Below are 19086 nucleotides of genomic sequence, written 5' to 3'. Positions count from 1 at the left end.
CCTTCATCATGTCCCATCTGGAGGGAGAGGCCCTGTCTTGGGTAAACCCACTCTGGGAACGTGACGACCCAGTCGTTTCGAGTCTCCCGGTTTTCCTGGATACGTTTCGTAAGGTTTTCGATGAGCCGGGTCGGTTAGCCTCTCTCACTGAGTCACTCTTTAACTTACACCAGGGCTCTCTCACGGTCGGACAGTACGCTATTCGCTTTCGCACTATTTCCTCCGAGCTCGGATGGAATAACGCAGCTTTGGTGGGGGCATTCTGGCGCGGTCTTTCTAGTAAAATAAAGGATGAACTTGCAGGTCGAGATACCCCGTCCACCTTGGAGGACCTTATCTCGCTGGCTACCCGCATTGACCTGCGCTTCCTGTAGCGCGCTCGGGAGTCAGCGAGAGACAGGCGCTCCTCCAGGTCAGTTTCTCCTTTCACTCAGTCTGCCAGCTCCCATTCAGTCGGATCTTCTTCCCTCTCTTCGGGTGAGCCCATGCAGATAGATCATCTCAGGTTGGCCGAGTTACGTCAGAGAGAGAGACGGGCACAAGGTCTGTGCCTCTATTGCGGTCATTCGTCACACTATATCCGCACCTGTACTAAGAGACAGGGAAACGACTCCACCTAGGTCAGGTAAGAGAGGCCTTCCTAGGTGATGATGATTCCTCTCAACCCCTTACGATTTCTGTGCTTTTGGTTTCAGGAGGGAGGCGTGGTTCCGAGGTGGCCTACGTGGATTCGGGCTCAGCGGGTAACTTCATTCGGCCGGAAGAGGTAGACAAATACCAAATTCCTGTAGTCACTCTATCTAACCCAATTCAGATTGCTACCGTGGATGGCAAACCGCTACAGGTGACCGTCACCTTGGTCACTGAAGAGGTGGAGTTGCAAATTGGAGCCTTACATCGAGAGAAGATAGCCTTTTACGTTTTACCTAAGCTCTCTCACGCCATTCTACTCGGTCTTCCATGGTTAAGGACTCATCAGCCTGTTCTCGACTGGTCTTCTGGGGAGATACTCCACTGGGGGCACCCGTGCCAAGCTCGCTGTCTGACTCATGTCTGCCTGGCGGCCGCTCCACGGTCACCTCCAGACCTCCCGGGTCTTCCTCCAGCTTACAGCTCCTACGCCGATGTTTTTGATAAGAAGGAAGCGGAGGTCCTCCCTCCACACCGGCCGTTTGACTGCCCAATTGAACTTGTTTCCGGTTCAACCCCCCCAAGGGGCAGAATCTACCCTCTGTCTCCCGCAGAGACCACCGCCATGTCCGAGTACGTCCGAGAGAACCTCGCCAAAGGCTTTATACGGAAATCCTCTTCGCCCGCGGGAGCCGGGTTCTTCTTCGTCAAAAAGGACGACGGAACTCTACGGCCATGCATTGACTATAGGGGCTTGAATGAGATTACCATCAAGAACAGGTACCCTCTTCCACTCATTCCGGAACTGTTTGACTGTCTCAGAGGGGCTCGGGTCTTTACCAAGCTGGACCTCAGAGGAACCTACAATCTGGTCCGTATCCGTGCAGGTGACGAGTGGAAGACCGCTTTCAACACTCGAGATGGCCATTACGAGTACCTGGTCATGCCCTTCGGTCTTTGCAATGCTCCTGCAGTCTTTCAAGAGTTCGTCAATGAGATCTTCCGGGATCTCTTGTACTCCTGTGTGGTCGTGTACTTAGAGGACATCCTCGTCTTCTCGCCGGACCTCTCGTTCCAAAGAAAGAGTGTCCGCCTGGTGCTTCAGCGCCTTCGGGAGAACCGTCTGTATGCGAAGATCGAGAAATGTCTCTTCGAACAGACCTCTCTGCCATTCCTGGGATACATTATCTCCGACGCTGGTCTAAGGATGGATCCCGAGAAGTTATTTGCCATCCGCAAATGGCCTCGCCCTGTCGGATTGAAGGCGATACAACGATTCCTCGGGTTCGCCAACTATTACCGGCAATTTGTCTCCCACTTCTCCGCGATCACAAGACCCATTTCTGTGCTCACCCGTAAAGTGCCTACTTCCAAGGATTGGTCTCCTGAGGCAGAGGAGGCCTTTCTGACCCTAAAACGGGCTTTCTCCACGGCTCCGGTCCTGCATCGCCCTGAGAGCGATCGACCTTTTATACTCGAGGTGGACGCTTCCTCGACTGGTGCCGGGGCGGTGCTGTCCCAGAGAACCGCCTCCGGTCGCCTGCACCCTTGTGGCTTCTTCTCGAAGGCCTTTTCTCCATCCGAGTGTAACTACTCGATCGGTGACCGGGAACTTTTGGCCATCAAGTTGGCCTTGGAGGAATGGCGCCACCTCCTGGAAGGAGCTGTCCATCCTTTTGTCATCTTCTTGGACCACAAGAATCTGGCCTATCTCCAGTCTGCCCAGAGACTAAACCCTCGCCAGGCCAGATGGTCTTTATTTATTGCCCGATTTGATTTCGAGCTCCGATTCCGTCCTGGCAACAAGAATTCCAAAGCCGACGCCCTGTCCAGGGTCTTCCAACCACACGAATCCACGGAGGAACCGTCGCATATAATTGATCCCACTAGGATCATCACCGTGGCTCCAGTGAACTGGCTTACTCCTCCACCTGGCAAGGCGCTTGTGCCAGAGAATCTCAAGCAAAAGGTTCTTCTATGGGGGCACTCCTCCAAACTGGCCGGCCATGCCGGAACTAAGAAGACCCTTGACCTTATCAAACGTCACTACTGGTGGCCCTCACTTCGCCAAGATGTACTCGACTTTGTGGCTTCTTGTCCATCCTGTGCAAAAAACAAGGTGCCACGGAGATCTCCGTCCGGCTTGTTGCTTCCGTTGCCTGTCCCTATGGTTCCTTGGGAGAACATCGCCATGGATTTCATCACCGACCTACCCTGCTCTGCGGGCTGCTCAGTCATTCTGGTGGTGGTGGATCGTTTTTCCAAGATGGCTCACTTCATCCCTCTGCCCGGTCTTCCCTCAGCGCCAGAGCTGGCCGAAATCTTCATTCATCAAGTCTTCAGGCTTCATGGACTACCTCGACGCATTGTGTCTGACCGAGGGGTTCAGTTTACCTCCAAGTTCTGGCGTTCGCTTTGTAAGCTCATGAACGTTTCCCTCGACTTCTCCTCGGCCTACCATCCACAGTCCAATGGACAAGCAGAGCGTACCAACCAGACGCTTATGGGATACTTACGTCACTTCTCTAACGCCCACCAGAACGATTGGGTCAACTTACTCCCCTGGGCAGAGTTCGCTTATAACAACCATGCTGGTGAGTCTTCGGCCAAGTCTCCGTTTTTCATTGTTTTTGGCAGACATCCTGGTGTTCCTCTTCCGATAACCCCTGCCTCTGAGGTACCCGCGGCCAATGCCTTGTCCTCTGAATTTTCTAAGATTTGGGCTGAGACCAACACATCACTCAAGAGATCCGCTGATCAGATGAAGAACTATGCAGACAAAAAGAGGTTGGACTCTCCTCCGTATCGTGTTGGCGACAAGGTCTGGCTCTACTCCAAATTCGTCCGATTAAAACTGCCCTCCTACAAGTTGGGTCCACGCTACATCGGTCCGTTTGAAATTCTGGGACGTATTAACGAAGTCGCCTACAAATTGAGGTTGCCTGCTTCGCTCCGGATCCCGAACACCTTTCACGTCTCTCTCCTGAAGCCTGTGGTGCTGAATCGTTTCCATTCCTCGCTTGATCTTTGTCCTCAGCCGGTGGGTGCCGACGACGTTTTTGAAGTGCAGGACATCCTCGCTGTGAAAAGGGTTAGAGGTAGGACTTTCTTTCTCGTTGATTGGAAGGGCTTTGGTCCTGAGGAGAGATCCTGGGAGCCTCGGGAGAATATTAATGCTCCCCGTATCCTCAAGAGGTTTCTTGTTAACCTCCGGGGGGGGGCTTAGGGGAGGGGGTACTGTTACACCGCTCCGCCATACTCACCCGGCCTCTGCTCCCACGCCGCAGCCTCTCTCCACCCGACGGCCGCGGCGCTCACCTGAGACAGGCCCGCGACCGATGCCTTCCCTGCATGCTATGCGCATGCACCATAGGCCGCGGCCGTGCCTCCTTCCTGCTTCTTATGCTCCGGCTGTGCCCTGACCCGGAAGCACCTTTGGACCAATGGCTGACCAGATGGGGCCATATCAGGCCGCTTCCCCCTGAGGGAGGCGCCTGATCGTTGTGTTTCCTGACACTCTGGCCTCGCTCCATCGTGCACACTCTGCTCCTGCAGTTCCTGTCTCGGCTGCTCTCACAGCAGCTTCTCAGTCCTGCTACCCGTGTTCCTGGTTACCTACTCCAGTCCTGCCTTCAGTGTTCCTGTCGTCCTACTCCAGTCCTGCCTTCAGTGTTCCTGTCGTCCTACTCCAGTCCTGCCTTATGTTCCTGCCGTCCTACTCCAGTCCTGCCTTCAGTGTTCCTGCCGTCCTACTCCAGTCCTGCCTTCAGTGTTCCTGTCGTCCTACTCCAGTCCTGCCTTCAGTGTGATACTCAAACCCCTGGGCCTGCTCCTAACGGTCCCTGTATAGGGGTCGGTTCCACCTGGCAGCTTGCCCAGGGTCCCTCGGTGCCACGGTCCAGAGGGTCCACTCTCGGAGTTTCCCGCTCCAGACCACCCGCGCTAACACTTCCCTTCCGAGCCCCAAAGTGTGCCCAAACAGTGGTCCCCCCCACATATGGGGTACCAGCATACTCAGGACAAGCTGGACAACAACTTTTGGGGTCCAATTTATCCTGTTACCCTTGTGAAAATAAAAAAATAGTGGACTAAAAATCATTTTTTGAGGAAAAAAAAATATTTTTTATTTTCAAGGTTCTGCGTTATAAACTTCTGTGAAGCACTTAGGGGTTCAAAGTGCTCACCTCACATTTAGATTAGTTCCTTGGGTGATCTAGTTTCCAAAATGGGGTCATTTGTGGGGGGTTTCCACTCTTTAGGTACATCAGGGGCTCTGCAAACGTAACATGACGCCCACAGACCATTCCATCAAGTCTTCATTTCAAAGCGTCACTACTTCCCTTCCGAGCCCCAAAGTGTGCCCAAACAGTGGTCCCCCCCCCACATATGGGGTACCAGCGTATTCAGGACAAGCTGGACAACAATTTTTGGGGTCCAATTTATCCTGTTACCCTTGTGAAAATAAAAAATAGCTGGCTAAAAATTTATTTTTCGAGGGAAAAAAAAATATTTTTATTTTAACGGCTCTGCGTTATAAACTTCTGTGTAGCACCTGGGGGTTCAAAATGCTCACTATGCTGCATCTAGATAAGTTCCTTAGGGGGTCTAGTTTCCAAAATGGGGTCATTTGTGGGGGAGCTCCAAAGTTTACGCACACAGGGGCTCTGCAAACACGACATGGTGTCCGCTAACGATTGGAGCTAATTTTCCATTCAAAAAGTCAAATGACGCTCCTTCCCTTCTGAGCCATGCCGTGCGCTCAAACAGTGGTTTCCCCCCACATATGGGGTACCAGTGTACTCAGGACAAACTGGACAACAACTTTTGGGGTCCAATTTATCCTGTTACACTTGGGAAAATAAAAAATTGCGGGCTAAAAAATCATTTTTGAGGAAAAAAAAATATTTTTTTATTTTCATGGCTCTGCATTTATAAACTTTTGAGAAGCACTTGGGGATTCAGAGTGCTCACTACACATCTAGATAAGCTCCTTGGGGGTTCTAGTTTCCAAAATGGGGTCACTTGTGGGGGTTTCTACTGTTTAGGCACACAGGGGCTCTGCAAACGCAACATGACACCCGCAGAACATTCCATCAAAGTCTGCATTCCAAAATGGCGCTCCTTCCCTTCTGAGCTCTCCCGTGCTCCCAAACAGTGGTTCCCCCCCACATGTGGGATATCGGTGTACTCAGGACAAATTGTACAACAACTTTTGTGTTTCAATTTCTCCTGCTAGCCTTGTGAAAATAAAAAATAGCGGGCTAAAAAATCATTTTTGAGCAAAAAAAAATGATTTTTTATTTTCACTGCTCTGCCTTATAAACTTCTGTGAAGCACTTGGGGGTTCAAAGTGCTCACCACACATCTAGATAAGTTCCTTCGAGGGTCTAGTTTCCAAAATGGGGTCACTTGTGGGGGAGCTCCAATGTTTAGGCACACAGGGGCTCTCCAAATGCGACATGGTGTCCGCTAACGATTGGAGCTAATTTTCCAATCAAAAAGTCACATGGCGCTCCTTCCCTTCCGGGCCCTGCCGTGCGCCCAAACAGTGTTTTATGACCACATATGAGGTATCAATGTACTCAGAAGAAATTGCCCAACAAATTTTAGGATACATTTTATCCTGTTACCCATGTGAAAATGAAAAAACTGATGCTAAAAGAAAATTTTGGTTGGAAAAATTAAAATGTCCATTTTTTCATTCCATGTTGCTTTAGTTCCTGTGAAGCACCTGAAGGGTTAATAATCTTCTTGAATGTAGTTTTGAGTAGCTTGAGGGGTGCAGTTTTTAGAATGGTGTCACTTTTGGGTATTTTCTGCTATATAGACCCCTCAAAGTGACTTCAAATGTGAGGTGGTCCCTAAAAAAAAAGGTTTTGTAAATTTTGCTGTAAAAATGAGAAATTGCTGGTCAACTTTTAACCGTTATAACTTCCTAACGAAAAAAAATGTTGTTTCCAAAATTGTGCTGATGTAAAGTAAACATGTGGGAAATGTTATTTATTAACTATTTTGTGTCACATAACTCTCTGGTTTAACAGAATAAAAATTCAAAATTTGAAAATTGCAACATTTTCAAAATTTTCACCAAATTTCCATTTTTTTCACAAATAAACGCAAAAATTATCGACCTAAATTTACCACTAACATGAAGCCCAATATGTCACGAAAAAACAATCTCGGAATCGCTAGGATGCGTTGAAGCGTTCTTGAGTTATTACCTCATAAAGGGACATTGGTCAGAATTGCAAAAAATGGCCAGGTCATTAAGGTCAAAATAGGCTGGGTCATGAAGGGGTTAAAGAAGGTGAAGAGTTCTTAGACATAGCAGAATTATCTCTTCATGTTACAGAAAGAGAAGAAATTTGAAGTGCACCTGAAGAAACAGAGGAATGGAAACATGTGACCCAGAGAAGCAGGAGGATCGAGAGGCAGTCAGCGCCAATACTGCTAAGGAACCAGTACCAGGCTCTTACACAGAAAATACATCAAGATAAGACTTTACCCACAAAGAACAACCTTGTACGCCCTCAGAGTCCTCCTGGATGGAGAAAGAAAAATGTTGTGAAGAAGAAACGGAGAATGGTTGTCATGGGGGATTTCCTGTTGAGAGGAACAGAGGCCGCTATCTGCAGACCAGATATAACCTCAAGAGAAATGTGCTGTCTTCCAGGTGCAAAAATTAAAGATGTGTCTGACAGGATATCGTGACTCTTCAGACCTACAGATGACTACCCATTCCTGCTAATACATGAGGGGACAAATGACAGAGCAAGAAATGACCTGGAAAACATCTGCAGTGACTTTGAAAACTTAGGTAAGAAAGTGAAAGAACTGGGAGAGCAGGTGGTCTTCTCTTCCATCCTCCCAGTGGATGGCCATGGAACAAGGAGGTGGAGTAAGATTCTGCAGGTGAACAACTGGCTACGTCGATGGTGCCGTCAGCAAGGATTTGGATTTCTGGATCACGAAGTGAATTGCCTATGTGATGGACTACTTGCTAGAGATGGGGTGCACCTTACGAAGACTGGAAAACATGTATTTGGAAGTCGCCTTGCTATACTCATCAGGAGAGCTTTAAACTAGAACAATGTGGAAAGGGAAGCAAAAGGCCAGAAAAAGCCATACACCTGACAAATGCTATTGAGAACTCTGCTATTAGAAGTTGAAAGGAAGAGCAAAGACAAAAGAATCAAAATAATAAAAATATTGGAGAAAGAGAAACCAATCACAAACTAAAATGTTTCTATACTAATGCACAAAGCATGGGCAATAAACAAGGAGAATTGGAACTACTAACGCAGGAAAAGAAATATGATGTCATTGGAATCACTGAAACTTGGTGGGACAATACACATGATTAGAGTTGAGCGAAACGGGTTGGTCAAATTCAAAAGTCGCCGACTTTAGCTAAAGTCGGGTTTCGCTGATCGAAACCCGACTGTTGTGAGTTCATTTTCCCCTTCATCACTGAGGCCCGAGGAATTCCCTCTTCTGGTAAGGAGAGGTAGTGAGTCTGATTATCAGACACCTGAGATTAATGATGATGACTGGCTGAGTGGAGTCACAGACTGGATATAAGGCTGCATACGCCCATTCCTCCCTGCGGGTGATTTCTCTGTGGTATTCTTGGAGTCCAGTCTGAATTCCTGCTCTACTAAAGCTAAGTTTTTCTTCCTGGCTTTTTGCATTTGTGCCTTGCTTTGTTTTTTCTGGATTTCAGCCATTCCCTGCTGGGGTGAGCTGAACTCCTTAGCTCTGTCTTCTGAAAATACCAGAGTGCTGATTTAGTTTTGAATCTTAGTTGCTTCAGGGTCTTTTTCCATTTCAGCTTGCTGGCCTATGTTTTTGATAGGGTTTTTTGCCGATTACAGACAGCAGCTTTTCCTTTCCTTTCCTGTTTAGATTAGATTGGGCCCCAACGTTTGCTCAGCCTATCTTTCTATCTGTGTCAGTGTTTTTTCATCTTGCTTCACCGTCATTATATGTTGGGGGCTGCCTTTTACTTTGGGGTCTGCTCTGGGGCAGTTTAGATTTCCATTTCTATCTTTAGGCTATATAGTCCTCCGGCTGTGTTCGAGGGGTCTAGGGCACCGTAGGTACCCCCCACGGCTACTGCTAGTTGTGTTGATAGGTTCAGGGGTCTGCAATCGGATAGTTGCCAGCTCCTCTGGTTTTCTGGACGTAGCTTCTAATTTTTGTGTCTGCCTCCTACGGTCACTCAATCATAACACCCGACCATACCGTGAGGTCGGCCATGAGGCCGCTGACCCGAGCGCCAAAGTGGCGTTTCAAATAATGCTTCCAGCGCCTTTTCTCAGTCAGTGATGGAGGACGCACACTGTGGGCAATGCGATGACATGGGCAGCGGCCACCACCATCTTAGAGAAGGGCATTCAAGTAATTGGCTGGCTTTGCGTGGCGTCACAGTGGCTATAAAAGGCCTTGACCGCTGACCGCCATCTTACTTCTGCCGATCTTAGAATAGGGAGAGGTGCTGCTGCTGATTCTGAATAGGCAGGGCGTTAGGCAGGGAAGAAGAAAAAAAAATTGCTTCTGCTGATAGCGCTTTTCACTGTACAGTTAGTGTGTAGTGAAAGGGGAGGATTTTTGTTGTGTGCAGCAGCGCTGGTGGTGATTAGGCTGCCTTTTATGGCTACCTGATAGCTGCATTGCTGTGTGCACACTGCTGTTCAAACTGCTTTTTTCAAAGCACTCCAACTTTTATTATTTTGTTCTGGTCAGTTACCGAGCGTTCATTTTTTCACACACCGTATAGCGGTGTATGCTCCTCACACACTACCATGTACCGGCTGGTATCACGGACAAGTACAAGCTATCTGTGTGTGACTCTGGAAAAACAAACCGAGGAGATTTACAATTTTCCATACAGACAACGTATAGAGCTGTCCGATTCTCAAACAGTATTGTATATCTGCCGTTCGCATTACAGTCACATCTATACAGAGTCAGCGTGTGTGTGTGACACTCCATAAATACATATACAGAGATTGTTAGTTACACAAAAGACGTATACAGCTGTACACTTTTGATACAGTACCATATATCTGCCTGTTGGATTACGGTTAAATAAATACTGGGAGAGCGTCTGTGACTAACAAAATATATAAGCAGATTTAATTTTTTTAATATACCTTACACAGCTGGACGCTCCTCATACAGTACCATCTCTCTGCTGGTATTTTTGGTACATTTTCCCAAACATGAGGAAGTATGGTGGAAGAGGCCGCAGACAGGGGCAGGGGGACGCAACTGGTACTGATGGTGGTGATGCATCGGCTGGATCTGGCAAAAGCACAATAGCAGCTAAGGCAGGAGGTGTTGAGCCTGCGTCATTGTCTGGCCCAAGAAGGCCTGTAAGGTTCCCTTTTCTTGGAGTAGGAAAACCGCTTTGAAAGCTGGAGCATCAGGGACAGGTTTTGACGTACATTGCCGAAACAGCCACCAGCTCTATTGCCTTCTCTTCTGAACGTTCGAAACCTGCAAGCATGGCGTCATCAGTGCAGGGTTCTGGAAAGGAAAAACACCTTTCCTTGTGTCCTTCACCCCCACCAAAAGTTAAAGATGCGGCAGCCCACACTTCAGATTACTCTATGGAGCTCTTTTCACATACCATGCCTGGGTGATCCAGTCAAATCCTGAATTCCCCAGTCCAAGATGAATCTGACATGGAGTGCACTGATGCACAGCCACTGCTAGATGATTCTGCTGGTACATTCACCCAGAGCACTACATTGCCCTCGCAGTCTACTGAGCCAGAATCTGACCCTGATGAAACTCAGGTGCCCCTTCCCGAATACTATACCACCTTACACGGTGACACAGAGGAAGGTAAAGAGGAAGGTGCAGATGACTTTGAAGAGGAGGTGATGGATGACCCAGTTCTTAACCCGGATTGGCATCCATCAGGAGAGGAGGGTGGAGCTGGCAATAGTTCAGATAAGGAGAAGGATCCGCAGTAGGCATTGACATCGCAGCAGCAGTTATCTGGCAGGCCTGTAGCTGTCCAAAAACGTGGACAAAAAACTAAAAGAGTTGCAGGACAGCTTGGACAGATGGTCAACTTAGCACAGCATGCAAGGCCAGAAGATGTATGCCATAGTAGGAAGAGTGCAGTGTGGCATTTCTTTGTCCAAAATCCTACTGATGAGGCAAAGGTTACCTGTAAGAAGTGCGGAAGGACCTTTAACCGAGGTAAACAACTCAGAAATTTGAATACCAGTTGCATGCTTAGACATTTAATCAACATGCACTTGCAAGTGTGGACTGACTACAAAACCCCAGGTAACACATGTGCACCTGCTCCGACTGAAGGTAGCCAGCAACGCTCCATCGCTTCCCCCACTGTAAGACCACCACCACCATTAAGCATACCACCAGCACTAAATGTTGAGGTGTCGTCGCAAGGCCAAAGCACTCAGGGAATCACAATGGTTTTGCAACACAACACTGAATCTAGGCCATCACCACCAATACCATCACCAACCCCCTCTAACTCCGTCCGGTCCACCACTACTTCCCCCATATGCAGCTCTCCAGTTCAGCTCACCATACCAGACACTGAGTAGGACAAGAAAGTACTCATCCTCTCATCCGTGTACACTATGTTTGAACGCCTACATTGCCAAACTAATCTCATAGAAACATAGTAACATAGTTTTGAAGGCTGAAGGAAGACCTTATGTCCATCTAGTTAAGCCTATTTTTAGTGCAGCTGTTCTGCTTTGTTGATCCTGGAGAAGGCAAAAAACCCACAGAGTAGAAGCCCATTTTCTCCATAGGGAAAAAAATTCCTTCCCCTAAGCTGGGTCAACCATCTACATATAATATTCTGTTTGCGTAACCATGTATACTGTTACTCACAAGAAAAGCATCCATTCCTTTCTTAAATTCATTCAGTGAGTTGGCCATCACCACTTCCTCAGGAAGAGAATACCAGAGCCTCACTGCTCTTACCATGAAGAACCCTCTTCTATGCTGGTGCAAAAATTGTCTTTCCTCCAAACGAAGAGAATGCCCCCTTGTTCTTGTCACAGTCTTTGGTACAAACAGTTCATTGGAGAGATCTCTGTATTGCCCTCTGATATACTTGTACATATATATTAAGTCTCCCATAAGTCTTCTCTTTTCTAGAGTAAATAGACCTAATTTTGATACCCTTTCTGGGTATTGTAGTGAACCAACTCCATTTATCATTTTAGTAGCCTGCCTTTGAACCCTTTCAAGTTCAGTAATGTCTTTCTTGAGCACCGGCGTCCAAAATTGCACACAATACTCCAAGTGTGGTCTGACGAGTGATTTGTACAGAGGGAGAATTATGTTTTCATCTTGTGTCCCCAGACCTCTTCTAATGCATCCCATGACCCTATTTGCTTTGGTGGCAGCTGCCTGACACTGGCCACTCCAATTTAGCTTCTTATTGACTAAGATGCCTAAGTCTTTTCCCATGTCTGATTTCCCCAGCAGTTTCCCATTTAGTAAGTAATTATAGCATCTGTTTCTCCTTCCCATGTGCATAACCTTACACTTATCTGTGTTAAACCTCATTTGCCATTTTTCAGTCCAGTTCTCCAATTTACTCAAATCTGTCTGTAGTTGCAAACTGTCCTCCTTTGTGTTAACTACCTTACATAGTTTTGTATCATCTGCAAATACTGTTATTTTACTGTGTAAGCCATCCACTAGATCATTAATAAATATATTAAATAGTAGGGGGCCCAATACAGAACCCTGTGGTACCCCACTAGTAATCCTCGCCCAATCTGAGTATGCACCATTAATAACTACTCTTTGTTTTCTATCACTAAGCCAGCTACCTACCCATCTACACACATTTTCCCCTAGCCCATGCTTTCTCATCTTACTTACCAATCTTTTATGTGGGACAGTGTCAAATGCTTTAGAGAAGTCGAGATAAATGACATCCAATGATTCTCCTTGGTCCATTTGAGAGCTTACATCCTCATAGAAGCTGATCAGGTTAGTTTGACAGGAGCGATCCTTCATAAATCCATGCTGATATGGAGTTAAACATTTATTAACATTGAGATATTCCATAATGGTATCCCTTAGAAAGCCTTCAAAAATTTTACCCACAACAGATGTTAAGCTTACCGACCTATAGTTTCCAGGTTCCCTTTTACACCCCTTTTTGAATATTGGTACCACATTTGCTTGCCGCCAATCAAAAGGAACAGACCCTGTTTCTATAGAAAGGAAAAAAAAAAAAAAATTTTTTTGTCAGCTCACCAAACCGTAGCAAATGCGAAGTCTGGAGGAATGCAATCAATCCTGGGCGGTGCAGGGAACTTGGATTCCGGAAAATCTTGTAGGCACAATACTGAGGAGATGTTCCAGCAACTTCGACCAAAGGATAGTTAAAATCAAAAGACTTTATTCCAAAAAAATTATTAAAAACAGGATAGATGCATAAAAAACATATGGTTCACCAATGTGACAGACGCTTACGTGTTTCGGACTAGAGGGTCCTTACTCATAGCTTAACATCTTACAAATAAACATGTACCTATATACACTTGCTGGCTGAGGTAAAGTGGGAGGGAAATAAAATGGGCGGAGGTCCACAATAGCAGGAAGGGAGGATTTTCTCCACCATATTCAAAAAAAAAAAAAGCATTGTATCTGAACATGGAGGAAATCACCACATCATCTTAATCATATATATATAAAAGATCAGATTTTAAATTCATGCCTGCGGGATATCGTGTTTTTAACTTAAAAATCCACATTGCTTCTTTACGCTGCAATTCCTTTTTTCTATCACCTCCCCTCTTGGGGTTTGGGACAGTCTCTATTATATTAACCCTACAAGTACTGACATCTCCTCCATGTACAGAAATAAAATGCTGAGAGGCTCCCGAGGGACTCCTTGTAGTTTTATTACATGAATCATGAAGATGTTCAGAAATCCTTTTGCGAAGAGAACGTGTGGTGTTGCCCACATATTGAATACAGCATGTTTCACATGTTATTAAATAAATAACATATGTGGAACTACAGTTGGCAAACATATTTATGACATATTCATTTTCTGTAACTGTAGATTTAAATGTAGACGTATTATACATGTAGTTACATAAACCGCATGATCTTATTCCACAACGATAGTTACCAGAGAAAATGCATTGGAGGAATTGAAGAAAAATTCAAACATTGTTATAAAGAGTTCAGATAAAGGTGGATCTACTACTATACTGGATACTGGTCTTTATGAACAAGAAGTGCTTAAGTTGCTTCAAGACAGTGTTGTGTACAAGCGTTTAACAAAAGATCCTACAGAGGAGATAAGAGTTCTTTTGATGAAAATTTTGGAAGAAGGACATTTGATGGGTTTTCTTACTTGTCAGCAATTGGAATTTATGAATCCACCTTCCCCAAAATTCCTCTTTTTCATGCCTTGCCCAAGGTTCATAAGGGGGTATTTCCCCCACCTATGCGGCCTATTGTATCTGGAATAGGGTCATTATTGGAGAATTTGAGGGATTGGTTGGATGCACGACTTCAACCACTAGTATTGAGATCACCCAGCTATATCAAGGACAGTAAACATGTGTTACGTGTAATGAAGAACATTAAGTGGAATAGTAATTATACATGGGTTACTGCAGATATTGCTACACTGTATTCATCTATAACTCACCATCTAGCTATTCGTGCACTTCTGGATCAGTTGCTTAAATATACTAAATACAGTGTGGAATTGCAGCAATTTATTTTATCTGTAACTGAATTTTTGTTAAAAAACAACTATTTTATGTTTAAAAGGAAAAGCAATTTGTTCCTTCAATTACAAGGATGTGCGATGGGGCGAAATTTTCCCCATCGCTTGCAAATATATTTGTTACTTGGTGGGAGGAAGAAAAAATTTATGGTCAGGAAAATATTTTTATGGATCATATAGAATTTTTTGGAAGATTTATTGATGATCTGATAATAATATGGAAGGGTGATCCAGATAATATAAAAGAATTCATAAAATTCCTTAATACTAATAATCATAATCTAAAATTTACATATCATATGAATAAGGAACGAATTGCTTTTCTTGACATGATGTTGATTGGAAATGAAGCAGTTTTTAGGGTTGAAGTATGTTTATATAGAAAACCGCAATCAGGTAATTCTTTGTTGCATGCTAGCAGCAACCATCCCAAACATGTCATTAATAATCTCCCAGTAGGTGAATTTGTGCGTGCCAAGAGGTGCTGCACAACTGATTCATTTTACAGACAGGAATGTGAAGTAATTGACGAACGATTAAAGACTAGAGGTTATCGTAAGCATCAAATTAATAGGGATAAAATTGTAGCAGAAAGAAAAACAAGAGATGATTATTTGGAAATAAAATCAAAATTTAGTAATTTTCAGGAGAAACCAGTTTTTATTACTAAATATAGTGATCAATTTAATCAAATAACGGAAATTATTAAATCAAATCTACCTATTTTACTTTGAGAACTATATTGGATAAAGGCTGCAATTTTATTCCTAAAAAAGGAACTACAATTGCGAATATTTTGTCCCCCAGTGATCACACTTTGCGTTTTTCATCAGAAAATAATTCAAGCTGGTTATCTGTCTCTGGTATGGAATAAGATCATGCGGTTTATGTAAATACATGTATAATACGTCTACATTTAAATCTACAGTTACAGAAAATGAATATGTCATAAATATGTTTGCCAACTGTAGTTCCACATATGTTATTTATTTAATAACATGTGAAACATGCTGTATTCAATATGTGGGCAACACCACACGTTCTCTTCGCAAAAGGATTTCTGAACATCTTTATGATTCATGTAAAAAAACTACAAGGAGTCCCTCGGGAGCCTCTCAGCATTTTATTTCTGTACATGGAGGAGATGTCAGTACTTGTAGGGTTAATATAATAGAAACTGTCCAAACCCCAAGAGGGGAGGTGATAGAAAAAAGGAATTGCAGCGTAAAGAAGCAATGTGAATTTTTAAGTTAAAAACACGATATCCCGCAGGCATGAATTTAAAATCTGATCTTTTATATATATATATGATTAAGATGATGTGGTGATTTCCTCCATGTTCAGATACAATGCTTTTTTTTTTTTTTTTTTGAGTATGGTGGAGAAAATCCTCCCTTCCTGCTATTGTGGACCTCCGCCCATTTTATTTCCCTCCCACTTTACCTCAGCCAGCAAGTGTATATAGGTACATGTTTATTTGTAAGATGTTAAGCTATGAGTAAGGACCCTCTAGTCCGAAACGCGTAAGCGTCTGTCACATTGGTGAACCATATGTTTTTTATGCATCTATCCTGTTTCTATAGAGTCTTTAAATATAAGGAATAGAGGCCTGTCTATCACATTACTTAACTCCCTTAATACCCGAGGGTGAATGCCATCAGGGCCTGGTGATTTGTCAATTTTAATCTTACTAAGGCGGTTCTGCACTTCTTCCTGGGTTAGGCAGGTAATACTTAATGGGGAGTTTACATTATCACTCTGCATTTTCCCTGGCAAATCCTTTTCCTGTGTGAACACTGTTGAGAAAAAAGTATTTAAAACATTTGCTTTTCCCACATCGCTCTCTATGATTTCACCCTCATTGTTCTTTAAAGGGCCGACACCATCAATTTTAATCATTTTACTGTTTATATAATTAAAGAATAGTTTGGGGTTTGTTTTACTTTCCTTAGCAATGAGTCTCTCTCAGTTTCCACTTTTGCTAAATGTATTTGTTTTTTACACATTTTATTTTTTTCTCTATAACTTTTTAATGCTTCTTCATTGCCTTCTTGTTTTAGCTTCCTAAATGCCTTGTTCTTGTTAGAAAAATATTCAGCATTGAGAGTCCTCAGTAGTAGTTGTTCTTGTTATTTATTGCCCTTTTTAGATCCTTATTTAGCCACATTGGTGTTCTCCTGTTCCTAGCCCTTTTATTTCTGTACAGTATGGCTAGCTCGCAGTGGGTGTGTAAAACTGATTTAAATATTTCCCATTTATTTTCTTTGCTCCTATTTTTGAGGACATTGCCCCAATCAATTCGGCGAAGGTCCTCTCTAAGCTGATCAAACTTTGCTTTCCTGAAATTCAGCGTTTTCGTAACCCCCTTCCATGGCACCTTACTGAAGGACAAGTGGAATTGTATTATATTGTGGTAACTGTTCCCTAGGTGCCCATTAACTCGTACTTCTGTTATTCTATCTGGCCTGTTGCTAAAAATTAAGTCCAGAAGGGCTGTCCCTCTAGTTGAGCCCTGCACAAGTTGTGACAGATAATTATCCTTGGTTACTGACAGAAATTGGTTTCCTTTCTGAGATGCGTAGGTTTCAGTTTCCCAGTCTATGTCGGGGTAGTTGAAGTCCCCCATAATAATCACCTCATTGTGATTTGCTGCTTTGTCTATTTGTTTCAATAATACATTTTCAGTGGTTTCTGTTATATTTAGTGGCTTATAACAAACCCCTATGAGTATTTTATTACTTTTCTCTCCTTGTATCTCCACCCATAGAGACTCCACCTCTTCATTTCCCTCTTGTATATCTTCTCTTAGTGTGGGCTTTAAAGTGGACTTTATATATAGACAGACTCCACCCACTTTCCTTTTTTTACGATCCCTCCTAAACAAATCATATCCTTGCAAGTTAGCCGCCCAGTCATAGCTGTCATCTAACCATGTCTCAGTTATTTCTACTATGTCGTATTTTTCCCCATACATGACCAACGCCAGATCTTCAATCTTATTGGTCAGGCTTCTTGCGTTGGTCAGCATGCAGGAAAGAAGTTTTGCTTAATTTTTCTTAGCTTCCTTCTGAGTACCCTGTTCTCAGTCCTCTTTACCACATCTAGTATCCTTGATTAGTTTGTCCTTCTGCTGCATGTTCTTGTCTGCTGTTTTTCCTCCCATCCCCTCTTCTTCTAGTTTAACCCCTTCACCCCCAAGGGTGGTTTGCACGTTCATGACCGGGCCAATTTTTACAATTCTGACCACTGTACCTTTATGAGGTCATAACTCTGGAACGCTTCCATGGATCACGGTGATTCTGACATTGTTTTCTCGTGACATATTGTACTTCATGTTAGTGGTAAAATTTCATTCAAATAACTTGCGTTTATTTGTGAGAAAAACGGAAATTTGGCGAAAATTTTGAAAATTTCGCAATTTTCCAACTTTGAATTTTTATGACCTTAAATCACAGAGATACGGCACAAAAAACCTTAATAACTAACATTTCCCACATGTTTACTTTACATCAGCACAATTTTGGAACCAAAATTTTTTTTGTTAGGAAGTTATAAGGGTTAAAAGTTAACCAGTGATTTCTCATTTTTACAACACCATTTTATTTTTACGGACCACATCACATTTGAAGCCACTTTGAGGGGTCTATATGATAGAAAATACCCAAAAGTGACACCATTCTAAAAACTGCACCACTTAAGGTGCTCAAAACCACATTCAAGAAGTTTATTAACCCTTTAGGTGCGTCACAGGAATTTTTTTGAATATTTAAAAAAAAATGAACATCTAACTTTTTTTCACAAAAAAAATACTTCAGGTTCAATTTTTTTTATTTTACCAAGGGTAACAGGAGAAATTGGACTGCAAAAGTTATTGTACAATTTGTCCTGAGTACGCTGATACCTTATATGTGGGGGGGAACAACTGTTTCGGCGCATGGCAGAGCTCAGAATGGAAGGAGCGCTGTTTGGCTTTTTCAATGCAAAATTGGCTGGAATTCAGATCGGACGCCATGTCACGTTTGGAGAGTCCCTGATGTACCTAAACAGTGGAAACCCCCTACAAGTGACCCCATTTTGGAAACTAGACCCCCCAAGGAACTTATCTAGATATGTGGTGAGAACTTTGAACCCACAAGGGCTTTACAGAAGTTTATAACGTACAGTGGTACAATTAAAAAATCATATTTTTTCCACAAAAATGATCTTTTCACCCTCAATTCTTATTTTTCCAAGGGTAACAGGACCCTAAAAGTTATTGTGCAATTTGTCCTGAGTACGCTAATACCCCACATGTGGGAGTAAACCACTATTTGGGCGCATGGTAGAGCTCGGAAGGGAAGCAGCGCCATTTGACGTTTTTGGCTGGAATTGAGATCGGACACCATGTCGCGATTGGAAAACTCCTGATGTACCAAAACAGTGGAAATCCTCCACAAATGACACCATTTTGGAAACTAGACCCCCTAAGGAACTTATCTAGATGTGTGGTGAGAACTTTGAACCCCCAAGGGCTTCACAGAAGTTTATAACATAAAGCCGTACAATTAAAAAATCATATTTTTTCCACAAAAATGATCTTTTCACCCTCAATTCTTACTTTTCCAAGGGTAACAGGACCCTAAAAGTTATTGTGCAATTTGTCCTGAGTACGCTGATACCCCACATGTGGGGGTAAACCACTATTTGGGCGCATG

The sequence above is a fragment of the Dendrobates tinctorius genome, unplaced genomic scaffold (assembly GCF_039654945.1).
Source record: "Dendrobates tinctorius isolate UK_male_01 unplaced genomic scaffold, ASM3965494v1 ptg000108l, whole genome shotgun sequence".
NCBI classification, from domain to species: domain Eukaryota; kingdom Metazoa; phylum Chordata; class Amphibia; order Anura; family Dendrobatidae; genus Dendrobates; species Dendrobates tinctorius.
The sequence above is the reverse complement of the archived record's forward strand: the minus strand, read 5'-3'. Positions refer to the sequence as shown.